At 44.4% G+C, this 15,335-nt stretch overlaps 1 protein-coding gene across 1 annotated transcript in view; it reads right to left on the bottom strand.

Moving 5' to 3' along the window:
- LOC309559919 (protocadherin-11 X-linked-like) overlaps positions 1-15,335 on the bottom strand; it is a 2,238,392-nt gene that overhangs the window by 649,989 nt on the left and 1,573,068 nt on the right. The window lies entirely within an intron of this gene.

Below are 15,335 nucleotides of genomic sequence, written 5' to 3'. Positions count from 1 at the left end.
CATGCGACCTTAGGCCCCTTTCACACCTACACCTCGGCTAAGCGGAAACTGCTTGCTCTGCGGGGATCTCTATGCTAATCTACGCTGAGCAGGTGGATGGCAGGTCCTGTCCACTCTGCTATGCACAGTCCCCCTCTCCTCTATGGGGCAGTCGGGTGGAAATGGACTGCCTGTCCATTTTAATCCGCTGCCATCTGATTTGATCCGTCCGACAGATGGAAAGTAGGATGACCATCCATCTGTTTTTGATCAGATGGCGGCGGTTGTCAGTGGACATCCGCCACTCCATAGAAGAGACTGGAGGGTCCAATCAGATCCCTCTGAAAAACTGAGAGGCGGACCTGATCAGACAGCCAGTGTCAAAGGGGCCTTCGGCTGTGTGGCATGACAGGGAGAGAATAAAAAATTATGGAAAAAAAATAAAATAAATAAATAAACTGTTTCCATCTCAGCGCCGCCAGTGACTGCTTGTTGCAGCCCCAGCCACCACAAGAGGGCGCAGTTCCCCCGATGGAAACGTCTCCCTACAGCAGGCCGCAATTACTGGCCGGCATGGCATCTTAGTCTGCGCACCCGTGGGCGGTGGCCGCAGCGCCGCCCAGGCGCCATGCCGCTAATTCTAGTCCCAATGTGACCTGGTGCCTGAGGTTTGTCGAGCCCTGCATTAGGATGTGCACCCCGGAGCACAAACATGCATGCGTGTATATCAGTAGAGCAGAGGTTGGTTTCAGTAGTTTATATTTTTAATATTTTTTACAATTTTATTTTTTAAATTATTTTTTAAAATATTATTATTATTTTTTTTTAACAATTTTTTTGGGAGCCCCATTGGGGGTTTTGGTGAAATATCAAGGGTCTAAACAGACTCCTGCTGTCTCACTTTTGAGACCAAGAATGGGACAGAGGACTGAGATTACCCTTTCTCTTTCTGCAGCCTCAGCTGCACTGGACAGTGAACTAATGGAAAGTGCTCTGTGCTGAGCGGCTTCCAGATTATTTAGAAATGGAAGCATAGTAAACCTAGTTGAGTATGCTTCAGTTAGGAATGAAAACAGGAGGGACCAGTACATATCACTTACTGTGTTCATTCAGTCATTAAATATATACAGGCCCCTTACTGGCTCTCCAGCCTGAAACATCCCCCGGCAGCAGCCAGTGGGAAAGAAGAGGAGGGAAGCTGGCAGAACTCCAGGGGGAGAGACAGTGGTAAACCAAAAGAAAAATGGACCGCACTCAGAAGTAGATGAAATTAGAAGTATCTTTTATTCCTCATAAAGGATCAATGCAGACAATGCATCAAAGGGGACAGGTTGACGCGTTTCACGATACAGAGGATCGCTTACTCATAACCACACTGTCTGCATTGATCCTTTATAAGGAATAAAAGATACTTCTAATTTTCATCTACTTCTGAGTGTGGTCCATTTTTCTTTTGGTTTATCAAGTCCTTGGATGGCGGATCTGACCTGCACCGGAGTGCTCCATCTCACCTGAGCGGCTTTCATTCCCAGCCTATGTATTTCTCGGGGAGACAGTGGTGCCAAGAAGTGGGGGAAATCGAAACTGCACAGGGTGATTAGGGTGTGCCCTGGCACACCAGCTGCACCCTGAGCGCACGCCTATGCCTCTACTCCAGTTCTATTGAAAACCCAAATCTGGGATTTTCTTTCACTTTCACTCTTGATGATAACAGTAAACAGAACAAATAGGGTGAATCTCTCTTAACGGGAATGCAGACAACAATAAACACCTGAAAAAAGCTCTAATCTAATCTATCCAAAACTAAAAAAAAAAGTTGTGTCTCTAGTTATACTTTAACACCTGATCATACTGAGTTAGTGGCCAGGGATGAGTATGTAGAACAAGAGTTATGACCGGGTCACTATGTCAAAGCAAAGAAGCCAGGGACAGCCAGGTATTTTTGGCATTTTTATAAAGAAATCTTCAATGCATCCTCCATATTTCTCCCTGTAAAGGTTTCTTGACTTTTTTTCAAATTTAAAACTAGGGAAGTACTGTAGCCCATCTTTCAACATATACCAGTCCTACATGTGAAGGTATATTCCCTATACCCAAAGTACATTCCAAAATGAGGTACTTCAAGGGTGGGGCTTCTCCTCAAGGGTGTGGCTTCACTTCCAAGGTGGAGCTTTTCTTCAAGGCGTGGCTTCACTCCAAGAGCAAGACTCCAAACACCTTAGTTACATAGTTACATAGTAGTTGAGGTTGAATAAAGACAACAGTCCATCCAGTTCAACCTGTGTAGGTGTGTGTGGACGTATTAATTTCCCAAAACCCTGATTGTTGTGATCTTTAAGATGCTCGTCCAAGAGTCTTTTAAAAGTAGTCATAATACCCGCAGTTACCACCAATTGTGCAAGAGAGTTCCACAATCTTATTGCCCTTACAGTGAAAAACCCCTTACGCAGCTTAAGGTTAAACCACCTCATCGCCCTTACAGTGAAAAACCCCTTACACAGCTTAAGGTTAAACCACCTCTCCTCTAATCTCATTGTGTGGCCATGTGTCCTCTTACACTCATTGAGACTAAATAGTTTTTTTCCTATGCTGAGATCACCATTGAGGTATTTGTAAATCGCTATCATGTCCCCTCTCAGGGAGAATAAATTAAGCAAAAGCTCCTCATAATTAAGGTCCTCCAATCCCCTAATTAGTTTAGTTGCCTTTCTTTGGACTCTCTCCAGTTCCAGCACATCCTTTCTGAGGATTGGCGACCAGAACTGGACAGAGTACTCCAGATGTGGCCAGACCAGGGTTTTATAAAGTGGTAGGATTATAGCTTTATCTCCGGAATATATCGCCTTCCTTATGCATGCTAATATTTTGCCCGGCTTTGGCAGCTGCAGCTTGACATTGCATGCTATTGCTTAGTTTATCTTCCAGTAAAGCTGGATATACACTATCCAACTTTTGTGGTTAGATTTCCTTCAGATTTACCTTTTCTATGTAGTGCAAGGGCCTGCCAGATTGCATACAAATGTAAAGTGTTAAAGTTTGACCTCATATTATATGGTTTTGGTAAGTCTAAAGGAAAAAGTCTTCAGAAAATCTTATAGTGTGTATGGCCCATTAGACTCTCAGATCTTTCTCCACCAATCCAGTGAGCAGTAAAGATCCAATGGTGGATCAACCCATACCATATTCTCAATGGGGGTGGGTACAAATTGCACATAATTGCTTATTTATATATGTAATAAAGAAAAATGTTTTATTCAAATAGAGATATAGATTCCCAATAATACCTAATCCTATAATATCAACCAACCTGGACCCTCTCCATTTTGAACTAATTTTCAGCCCACTCGGGGGCTAATATTGATGTCTGTTTTTTTAATTATAAGCATGGCATCGACAGACTGTAAAAAACCATGGCTCTGAACATTACATAATATCACAATAGATGCCAGGGGCGGTGATATTAATGAGGCTTCCATTGAAGTGCATTGCGTCTGTATTTAATGAAATAGTTTGTGTGTTAATCCATTTTAATGGTAGCTACGATATTGGCTGCTTCCACGGGTGTCATTGATAATGGTGATTTAGGCTGGGTATTTAGGCGATTAATAATTAATATTGATTAGTATACTAGTGTTTAGCTGTGGGACATGTAGTTTATTGATTAATAAATAAGACTTTAAATCACTAGCAACATAGGGACATCAACCAGGCAATCTATCGGAAGTGGAAAGGAGCCCGTACACAACCGAAGAGGAAGGAAAAGTCTTCCAATGTTCTCACAAACAGAGAAAAATAGGATTTTACGGCTTCACATTTTATCTTGAATTTATATATTTTTTTTACATTAGATTTACATTACATTTACATTATTACATTACTTTATTATAATCGACTTTGTATTATTATTATTATTATTATTATTATTATATTGTATGATTTACTTTATTATTTACATTACATTAACATTTTATTTTACTATTTTACAGTTAGGTGGAACTGTCTTAACTGGTTGAATTAAGTTTTTACTTCTTTTTTTTCACTAAGAATTTTTTCTCCCTCAATTTTCTCCCTCAATAGACAGCCTTCCAGTATTTTTTAGACCTATACATTTTTTTTTCCTTGAAATCTTGTAGCAGATCCAGTGATATCAGAGAAGGTACCTCTTTTTCTTTAGGATAGGGGTTGGGTGGCGTGTGAGTACTCCAGATGACGTCATAGCGACGAAACGCGTAGAGTGGCAACACCGCATCACTCGTCACTTCCGGTTGGGTGGTTCCGGACTGTGGAATGCGGAAGCGCCGAGGCGGCCGGACACCCAGAAGCTGAACGTGAACTTCCTAACAGCGAGTTTATACTATTGTTCCCCTACTGTACAGACATACTATGCCATGGAAGTTTCTTCTTTTGTATATTGATTCTATAGCCATAGTGGGACAACAATCAGGGAACGTTTGAGTTCTCCAACCAGCCGAGTCTCATCCATCAGCCTTATACCTGCAGCAAGGGAGACAGTGTGAAACAGTGGGATATCCACCCACCCACCAACTGAGTCTCATCCACCAGCCTTACACCTGGAACAGGGGAGATAGTGCGGTAAGTACTTTACCTAGTGGGGTCACGGGTATTAGCACTTTCACTCCCAGCACGAGACACACCTACGATAAGACTGGTACTCATCACTCTATCGGCTGACACTTCAATTATTCAATTATTCTTTCACCCCCTGGAATCAGGGATATTACAATAAATTAATCTTACAGCACGGTCATTTTTTATTTTGCACCAATTATTTTGCACTACATTTATTTTAGCACACAGCACTTTATGTATTTATAGCTTTTTCATATACGTACAAAAGCTGTTCACCTCAGTATTAAGCATCTGGAATTGTCATCCAGCATGCTGGCACTATAATACCTTTGCACAGTGCACTTTTTGTTTCTCACGATATATGCAATTATCTTTTAATACAGCGATTAACCACTTAAGCCCCGGAAGATTTTACCCCCCTTCCTGACCAGGTTTCTTTTGGTGGTATTTGATCACCTGTGCGATTTTTTGATCATGCGCTATAAACAAAAAAAGAGCAACAATTTTGCAAAAATAACAATATTTTTCACATTTTTTATATGAAATTCCCCCCCCCCCCCCAAAAAATGTAAAAATCAAAATGTTTTAACATTTTCGGCCAATTTGTTTTATGCTACATATGTTTGGTAAAAAAAATCGCAAAAAGCGTATTTTGATTGGTTTGCGCAAAAGTTATCGTGTTTACTAACAAAGGGAAAGATTTTTGTCATTTTTGTTGTTTTTTATTTAACGCGTAATGGCGGCGATCTGCGATTTTTTTTTTGCGGGACTGCGACATTGGGACGGACAGATCGGACCCTTGACTGACATTTTTGACACTTTTGGGGTTACCAGTGACATTACTGCAGTAATCAGTGCTATACATATGCACTGTTACTGTAAAATTACACTGGTAGTGAAGGGGTTAACTTTTTTGAGAGGGAGGGGTGGTGTGTGTCCCTAGGGGCGTGATTCTAACTGTGATTGGCTGTGGCTTGAGCTGTAGGAACAGTGATCAACGGTCCTACATAGTAGAACCGTATGATCACTGTTTCTACACAGGGGAGAATGACTGGCGGCTTGTTTACATCAGCCGCCTGCCATTTTACCTCTCCACCGACGATCGTCAAGTGACATCGGGTCCGCCCGTCACAAGCGCGGGGGGGTCCGTGACCGCGCGGGAGCGGGTGCGCGCCTTCGGCGGCGCGCGCTCGCTCCCCAGAGCCTCGCAGGCTAGTGACGTACCCATACGTCACTTTGCCTGTGAGGGGCTGACCGCCGCAGTATATGTACTTGGGAGACCCATTTTTCAGCACATTGCACTTTGTTACAATAAGGTTTACGTTTAAAACATTGCTTATCTGGAACTATACCATACACCAATTGTAATTAATGCACAACTAGACGCGTGCATGGTGGTAGCGCCACTCACCAACACCTTTTGGCATGTGAGTACTGTTCGCCCAGCCTTCTCGATATAGTGTCCATTAGGGGGATGTGCATTGACAGGCTGGACTCCCTGGAAATGGATACAATGGCGAGTGACTTTCTGCCCTGAAGAGCACCACCAACGCTGAACTGAGGGGGAAGACAAGGACAGGGCTAAAGCATGGAGACGGTAAATGAAGACTGGCAACATTTTTGGCAAGAGTGTGTATTTAAACATTAAAAATATATATTTCTATTTTAAAGTATAAATTATTTTTTGGTTGGAGTTCCACTGGAAAGCTTCCCAGACCACTATTTATAGGGAGCACCGCCACACCACTCTAGCCTCTGTTGCAGATTTTGCCACTACTCAGTGGCCTCCTCCTATGTGAAAACACTTTGGTTTAGCAGCCAATCAGTAGATGCAAACATTGTCACATGACCAGGGGAGTCATCCTGCCCTGAAGAAGACCTCCAATGCTAAACTGAGGAGGAAGCTGGAGACTGAGTGCTGGAGCATAGAGAGAGAGTAAGTGAAGAGTAGGCCAATTTTTTTGCAGCAAGTGAGATCTAAAAAGGCAAAGAAAAATATTCCTGAAGTTCTACTTTAAAGTCCACCTGGACCAGTTATACTCACTTTACCAGAGCCTCCACACCACTCCTGCCTCTGTTGCAGCTGGCACCACTACCCATGTGACAGTAGTTGGGTCTAGCAGCAAATCAGTAGACGCAAGCACCATCAGTTGGCTGGGTAGGTGAGGTCACCCCACCCTGATAAGGATCACCTATGCTGGTTCTAGTGTTTTACTTTTAGGTGATTCATGAAAAGCAATACTGCTTCAAATATTAAGCTCCCCTTGTCCTCTAAGGCAGTATAGGGGGCCCACTTTGAGCCAGTCTCCACTCCTAGCATCATAACTGTGATGAATGGTCACACAACAGTGATGTCACTGTATAAAACTTTATGGACATGAGCATCATCACATACTGTAACCAGGGGTGTGATGTCACCACCATTGCATACAGCATCAGCTACACTTAAACACCAGCTGCGGTAGAAGAAGGGGCCATGAGTGAGCGCTGGTGAGGTATCTACAGCTGGGTCTGAAGGACAGAGCCATCTATGGAGGAGTTGTCACCACTCTGCATAGCATAACACAGTCTGACACCATGAATTTTATTACTGGCTGTAGGAGAGGCAGGAGCCATGAGTGAGCGTTGGCAAGGTGTCTACAACTGGGTCTGCTGTTCTCTCCAGAAGGACAGAACCATCTATAAGGATGATGCCACTATTTCTCATAGTATCCAAAAATATTCAACACCTTGAATTTAAATGCAGGCTGCAGCGGATGCAATTGCCATGACTGGGGCGCTGGTAAAATTACTACAACTAGATGTACTGTTCACTTCAGAAGGTTGGAGCCATTTATAGGGAGTTATGTCACCACTCCTCATACCATCCAACACCATGTGATACCTTAAATTAAAATTTCAGCTGAAGCAAAGACAAAAGCCATCAGTACATGCTGTTAAAGTGTCCACAACTGAGTCTGCTGTACTTGGTGCAGCAGCCATGAGTAAGTGCTAATAAGGTGTCTACAACTGAGTCTGCGGTTCTTTTCAAAAGGATGGGGCCATCTATGGGATGTGATGACACCACTCCTCAGACCATCCAATACCATTCAACACCTTCAATTTAAATACTTGGTGCAGCAGCCATGAGTAAGTGCTGATAAGGTGTCTACAACTGGGTCTGCTGTTCTCTCCAGAAGGACAGAACCATCTATGGGGAGTAAAGTCACCACTCCTCATAGCATACAACACCACTCGACACCTTGAATTTAAAACCCTATTGCAGTGGAGAAGAGTCGTGAAAGAGCACTTGTAAGGTGTCTACAACTGGGTTTTCTGTTCTCTTCAGAATGACAGAGCCATTATGGGGAGTGAAGTCACCACTCCTCATACCATCTAATACCATTCAACACCATCCAACACTGATGCAACACTGATGCAGCAGAGGCAGCAGCCACGAGGGAGCATTGGTTAGCTGTCTACAACTCAGCTGTTCTCTTGAGCAGGACAGAGCAATCTATGTAGGTGGCTACAACCTGGTCTTCTCTTCTTTCCAAAAGAATGGAGCCATTTGACGTCAGCACCCCCCCCCCCCCCCCATAACATCCAACACCATCCCACACCTGGAATTTAAATACCTGCTGCAGTGGAGGCAGGAGCCATGAGTGAACGCTGGTAAGGTATCTACAACTGGGTCTAATTTTCTATCCAGAAGGACAGAGCTATCTATAGGAGTGATGCCACCCCTTCTCATAGCATCGAACACCATCTGATACCTTAAACTTTTAATACTGGCTACAGCCGAGGCAGGAGCCATGAGTGAACGCTTGTAAGGTGTCTACAACTGGGTCTGATTTTCTCTTCAGAAGGACAGAGCTATCTATAGGAGTGATGCCACCCATTCTCATAGCATTGGCCACATCTAACACCTTAAAATTTTAATACTGGCTGCAGCGGAGGCAGGAGCCATGAGTGAACGTTGTTAGGGTGTCTACAACCGGGTCTACTGTTCTTTCCTGAAGCATGGAGCCATCTATGAGTGGTGATGTCACCACTTCTCATAGCATTCAACACCACCAGACACCTTGAATTTAAATACTGGCTGCAGCAGGGGCAGGAGCCATGAGTGAGTGTTGCCAAGGTGTCTACAACTGGGTTTGTTGTTCTTTCCAGAAGGAGCCATCTATGGAAAATGATATTACCCCTTCTCATAGCATCCAACATCTGAACTCTTAAATTTAAATACTGGCTGTAGTGGAGGCAGGAGCCATGAGTGAGTGATGGCAAGGTGTCTACAACTGGGTCTGCTGTTCTTGCTAGAAGGTTGGAGCCATTTATGGACAGTGATGTAACCACTTATCCAACACCTTGGATGTGCTGGTGGGTTGTTCTTTCCTGAAGCATGATGATGTCACCACTCGTCATAGCATCCAACACCATCCGACACCTTGAATTTAAATACTGGCTGCAGCAGAGGCAGGAGCCATGAGTGAGTGTTGCCAAGGTGTCTACAACTCAGCTGTTCTCTTGAGCAGGACAGAGCAATCTATGTAGGTGGCTACAACCTGGTCTCCTCTTCTTTCCAGAAGCATGAAGCCATCCAGAAGGATGGAGCCATTTGATGTCAGCACCCCCCCCATAGCATCCAACACAATTCCACACCTGGAATTTAAATAGCTGCTGCAGTGAAGGCAAGAGCCATGAGTGAACGCTGGTAAGGTGTCTACAACTGGGTCTGATTTTCTCTCCAGAAGGACAGAGCTATCTATAGGAGTGATGCCACCCCTTCTCATAGCATCGAACACCATCTGACATCTTGAATTTTAATACTGGCTGCAGCGGAGGCAGGAGCCATGAGTGAATGCTGATAAGGTGTCTACGACCTGGTCTACTGTTCTTTCCTGAAGCATGGAACCATCTTTGGGTGGTGATGTCACCCCTTCTCATAACATCCAACATCTGAACTCTTAAATTTAAATACTGGCTGTAGTGGAGGCAGGAGCCGTGAGTGCTAGCAAGGTGTCTACAACTGGGTCTGCTCTTCTCTCTAGAAGGTTGGAGCCATTTATGGAGAGTGATGTCACCACTTATCCAATACCTTGGATGTGCTGGTGGGGATGTTCTTTCCTGAAGCATGGTGATGTCACCACTCGTCATAGCATCCAACACCATCCGACACCTTGAATTTAAATACTGGCTGCAGCAGAGGCAGGAGCCATGAGTGAGTGTTGCCAAGGTGTCTACAACTGGGTTTGTTGTTCTTTCCAAAAGGAGCCATCTATGCAAAGTGATGTCACCCCCTTCTCATAGCATCCAACATCTGAACTCTTACATTTAAATACTGGCTGTAGTGGAGGCAGGAGCCATGAGTGAGTGATGGCAAGGTGTCTACAACCTGGTTTTTGTTCTTTCCAGAAGGAAGGAGCCATCTATGAAAAGTGATGTCACCCCTTCTCATAGCATCCAACAACATCTGAACTCTTAAATTTAAATACTGGCTGTAGTGGAGGCAGGAGCCGTGAGTGAGTGCTGGCAAGGTGTCTACAACTGGGTCTGCTGTTCTCTCTAGAAGGTTGGAGCCATTTATGGAGAGTGATGTCACCACTTATCCAATACCTTGGATGTGCTGGTGGGTTGAGTGCTGTGAGTTGTGCTGGTGAGTTGTCAACAACTGGGTCTTTTCAGAAAGACAGGACCATCTATGTTTTTGCATCATCCAGGGATACCACATACTTCCTGGACTAAGATGCTGGCCCAGAGATGGCATAATCTTGGTTCCAGTACAGTTCTTGGCTGTGTTCACCATTTGTCTTAGGAGGTCTGGGACATCCTGGTCTCTCCATGTGTGGACAACTTAGGCTTCTGCACATGTAATTCAAGGACATGAGCCGTAATGGCAGGGGAGGATTCACAGAAGATGCACGGCCTGCTTTCTGAGCAATCACCCATGAATAGTCATTCATGCTGTTCAGTGACATTAAAGAGACATTTCTACTTTACAGCAAAATATGACTGTCTGATAAGGGAGCTGTGACCTTTCCTGCCTCTCTCCCTCTCACAACACAGATCATCTACTTCAAAATGTCAGTCCGAGTGGAAGAATGTAATCTTCTATCTGTCATTTCAATTGATAGATTTATTGCCAATGGAAGAGTTTTTCTATCTCTTTGTTAATAATACACAGACAAATATCTCCACATCTCCCACCATTCATAACGGAGAGGAAATTATAACGCCATTCTAAAACACTATCAGTGCTGACAGTTCACGCTGAAAGAGACCTCAAAGCACAATCATACACTATATGTATTTATATGGATGTATGTGAAAGTGACGGCACAGTCACTCAAAAATGAACTCTGCTGCATAAAACAATTATAATGCAGAATAGAAATTTAGAGAGATTTAAAGTGAGCCTAGCATTCAGATTTTGGCTTATGCTAGGTGCAGCATGCTAAGCAACTATTCACTTCCTGGCAGTCCGTCCACTAGGGACACACGGGTGCTGTTTCCCATCAATGTGTCCGGCCCCCTAATCTACATGCAGGGCACCAGACACATGGATTCCAATGAGGGTTTTTTTTTTTTTTTTTTAAGCACGTTATTAGAACCAGAGGCTCTAATAGGCTTCAAAAAAGGGTGGGCTCGGGGTGCAGAGCACTGCGCCTTGAGCCCACCCAGTTGTGTGACAATAGCGAATGAATATTCTCTATTGTCACACTCAGGGGCAGCCGGTCCATTGGGGGCGCAGGGGCGCCGCCCCCCAATCCATGCGTCCGGCCCCCTAATCTAAATGCAGGGCACCGGATGCATGGATTCCAATGAGGGGTTTTCTTTTTTTTTTTTTTTTTTTAAGCACGTGATTAGAGCCAGAGGCTCTAATAGGCTTCAAAAAAGGGTGGGCTCAGGGTGCAGAGCACTGCCCCCTAAACTCACCCAGTTGTTTGACAATAGCGAATAAATATTGGCTTTTGTCACACTGATTTTCCTCCCGGCCAATTAGGAAGCGGATCCTGAGACCCGTTTCCAGATTGGCCGAAAGGAGAAGCCATCCTATTGGCGAAGGAGGAGGGAGGAGACCCATACTTATTCGCCAGCACAGCAAGGATCTTACACAGCAGTTCGAAGAAACTTTTTATTGCAAAAGGATCACATCAGGATAGGTGCAACGTTTCGGAGTCATGCAGGACCCCTTCATCAGGCTTGTAAGGAGGGAGGAGACGGCCGACGTGATGCCAAGGAAATACAGGGGAAGTCCTAATAACGGAGGGGGGCATTAAGGGGACTGAGGGGGGAAACCGCCACCACCGCCACATGTCAATCCAGGGGGGGCAGCACAGGGTGAGTGAGCCAGCAACGGGGGGGGGGGGTTCATATTCAGGTCCGTGGTCAAATCAGCCTGCTGCCCCCCCCCCCCCGGCCGATAAAGCACCAGCCACCACTGCTTTCAGATATTTATTACCTCCCCCAGGTATCGCACCCATGACAGTGACTTTATTGGATTTTCTCTCCAAAAGAGAGTTTTGTTTAGGTATCATCCAGGGTCATCTTATACTTTCCTTACTTTCTGAACTGAGATTCCAACTTAGAGATGACTCAACTATATTTATTTTTGCCAATGTGTGACACAGACCTAAACCCCCCCCCCCCAAGCCTTGCACTTTACGACTTGCTATAAAGTTACAGTGTTGCAGTTGTAGTGTTTTAGTAGTGGGATGATGATTATTAATTATTATTATAATTCTATTTACTCTCACAGCAATCAGTTCTGCCAGAAAGATGCATTTATTGAGTCCCAGCACAGAAAAAGTTTACAAGATACTTGCAACAGGTGACAACATCCAACAGAGTAAGTAATACAATGAACAGCAGCCTTCAGAGTCCCATTTGGTATTCATTTTCTAGCAATTATAGAGACACTACAACCCCGCATATGTCCCATCTATAATATGCATCTATATATCTTCCATGCATGCAATAATGTGTGTTATAATCTAGACCTGTGCTCTCATCTTGATGGAGAAAGAATGTAAGAAAGAATGATCGCCTTCTTACCAAATTGCATTAACAACCCCCGTGGACCTTTTACTATTTTTTTCAAGTCTGATCGGACACATTTACATTTTAGAATCCCCTGTATGTAACTGCTTTGGCCTTTTTGATATGTAAAATGCAACTTGTCTGCCAGCTGTGTTAGGCCATAAATCATAGCCTACAGCACACACCTACTGTATGTACATATTATAAAAAAACTGTGTGTATGTATATGTATATAAAATATCCTACGCAAATTATCCAACAGCAGTCTAATCACTGGAAGAGAGGAGACTGAGGAAATGCTTCCTCCTTCCTGTAACAGGCTGATGACATCATCTCAGCCTAGGCAATGTCAATGACTACAGCAGGCTTATGGTGTCATCTCAACCCTGGCAGTGTAACTGGATTATAGCTTAAAGCATAACTAAAATCATTTTTTTCATTTAGAATTGAGTAATAGAAAAGGTAGATGCAACAGATCTGAGGTATACAAATTGGTGTCCTCTGGCCAACGACTAGAAGTTGTGTTACCAGTGGTGCATGCTGGGGATTAGTATAACTATTTGGGATGAGCTTGAGGCCCTAGGGATCCTTTCCACCCCCTGGCTGAAGTCTAGGAAGGAGTGCTGTAAAGTGTATGTCCTACTACGCTACGCCTGCTTTTTATTAGTGGAGGCCTGGATTTGGGCCAGAATCTGTCCTGCCTGGTAGAGGAGAAAGCAGATTCAATATGGAGCGCCAGGGAGAGGAACGTTGCTGGATGGAGAATCTGGACCCTCACAGGGACCTTGTATCTCTTTTGGGAGGATGCACAGAGAAGTATAAGAGCCGATTCACGCTACTCTGACTTGTCAGGCGACTTGGTCGCCTGACAAGTAGCGCTCCATGCTGTGCAATGGAACCGTTCTAATCAAAGCGACTCAAGTCCCTCCGACTTAGAAAAAGGTTCCTGCACTATTTTTTGGCGAAGTTGGAGCGACCTGCATTGACTTCTATTATGAGAATTGCAAGCCGCGATGAAGTCGTGCTGCACGGGCGACTTCAAAGTCGCCCAAAGTCGGGGCGACTTTGAGTCGGATTAGTGTGAACTGGCTCTGATAGCCAGCTGGAGTTCTGCTACATACAGAGATACCACCTTAAAGGCCATTGGAACTGTTTAAATCTATAGTATGTAGCTGTTGCAATGGCTATTTGGAAATTTTACCCCTCTGTCCTTTTGAGCCAGGAATAATAAAATCTTTGACAATCTTAAAAATGACTGGTGCCCAAAGTTATTACCCTGTGTGACTGTTGGTGTCTCTGCATACAGTATATTCCTGTCAGGGAACTAGCCAGGGAATGGTCACTCACAGACCTGGCACACTAGCCAATTCTTAATATGGCCGCACCCGCACGATTATGCGCACACTTATTGCGAACGCACGTTTGCCATGGCGCATGCATTGGACACCAGATCCTGACACCCTCAGGCCTTTAAAAGGATGACTGTGGCTTATGGGCATTGCTGACTGGTCTTCAGCTTCCTGCGTCTTGTTCCTGTGGCTGCTGCTGCTTCTGATCACCTGTTGTCAACCCAGCTTGCTCTTGGATTCCTCTTGTCTCACTCCCAGCTCTGACCTTGGATTGTTCACAGATCTTGTCTTTTCTTCTGCCCTGTGTATGACCCCGGCTTGCCTAACCATGACTCTGCTATCTGATCTGCTGACCACTGGCTTACTGACCTCTGCGTCCATCCCCAACTATGCCTTCTGCTGTGCCTTGTCTACTGTGAGCCGCCTTGGTGCCCATCTGCTGTACCCAGCCTGCAGTATCCACCTTCAGTACTTACCTGTTGATCCTGCCTGCTGTACTCTCCATTACAACCTGCTTCCAGCCATGTGCAGTCTACACCATCCTCAGCACTCCTTGGTCCAAGTGCTCACCTCCTCTGGTGTCCACCTGCAGAGAGATCTCCCTATCACCAACCCTCATCTGGGGCACAGCTGGAATTCCCTGCTACTTTGGGCTTTGTTCTTCCTGTTACCACCTTCAGGGACACCCAGCAATCAGCCACAAGGAGAGCCCTCTCAGCATTTTGGCTTCAGGACCAGGTATGTGACAATTCACCTCTGACTTATGCTTAAAACTCCTTTGTTATTAAGGTTGGTACCTGGTGTATACACTACCAAATATGTGATGATTCTTATGCACACATTTCTTTGTGAGTGCTTACATATAACCCTCCTCTTTACCATTATATGACTAGTATACTACCATTGTTCCATCCTCATTTTCCTCCCTCTTTAGTCTTGTGTTTTGCATTAGTTCATATCCCCTGCTTGTGCCCTCTATGTCCGCCTGGGGGGGGGGGGGGTTTCCGGTTGCTCTAAGCGTTGGTTCCCCTCTTGGGCTTTGTCTCCCACAATCTGGGTAAGCCTCCATTTTTCCAACGCTGAGGACTATATTGATTACATTGCACTATATTGATTATTTTATTCAATGTAGTGCGTAATTTTGCTACTTTTTACTTGAATCTTGTTTTAGAAAATGTAAGGATCATCCCTCTTGAAGAAACGACTAGGTGACAAAACATGTAAAGGGCTCACCACAACTTTTTTCCCATTAATACTCCCACTTGGAAGTTTATTCTGTTGATGGACATTCAACCAATAATTTTGGAAATAAGTGCGGCCTAAGGAGCCTTGTGGTTGGGAATACCAATGGATTTTAATTAGATTTTAATGTCTAATCATTGTAATAAAAATTACGAT

Source organism: Pelophylax lessonae (assembly GCF_965119305.1).
Source record: "Pelophylax lessonae genome assembly, chromosome: 7".
NCBI classification, from domain to species: domain Eukaryota; kingdom Metazoa; phylum Chordata; class Amphibia; order Anura; family Ranidae; genus Pelophylax; species Pelophylax lessonae.
Note: the sequence above shows the minus strand (reverse complement) of the source record. Positions and strands in the feature narration are given on the sequence as shown.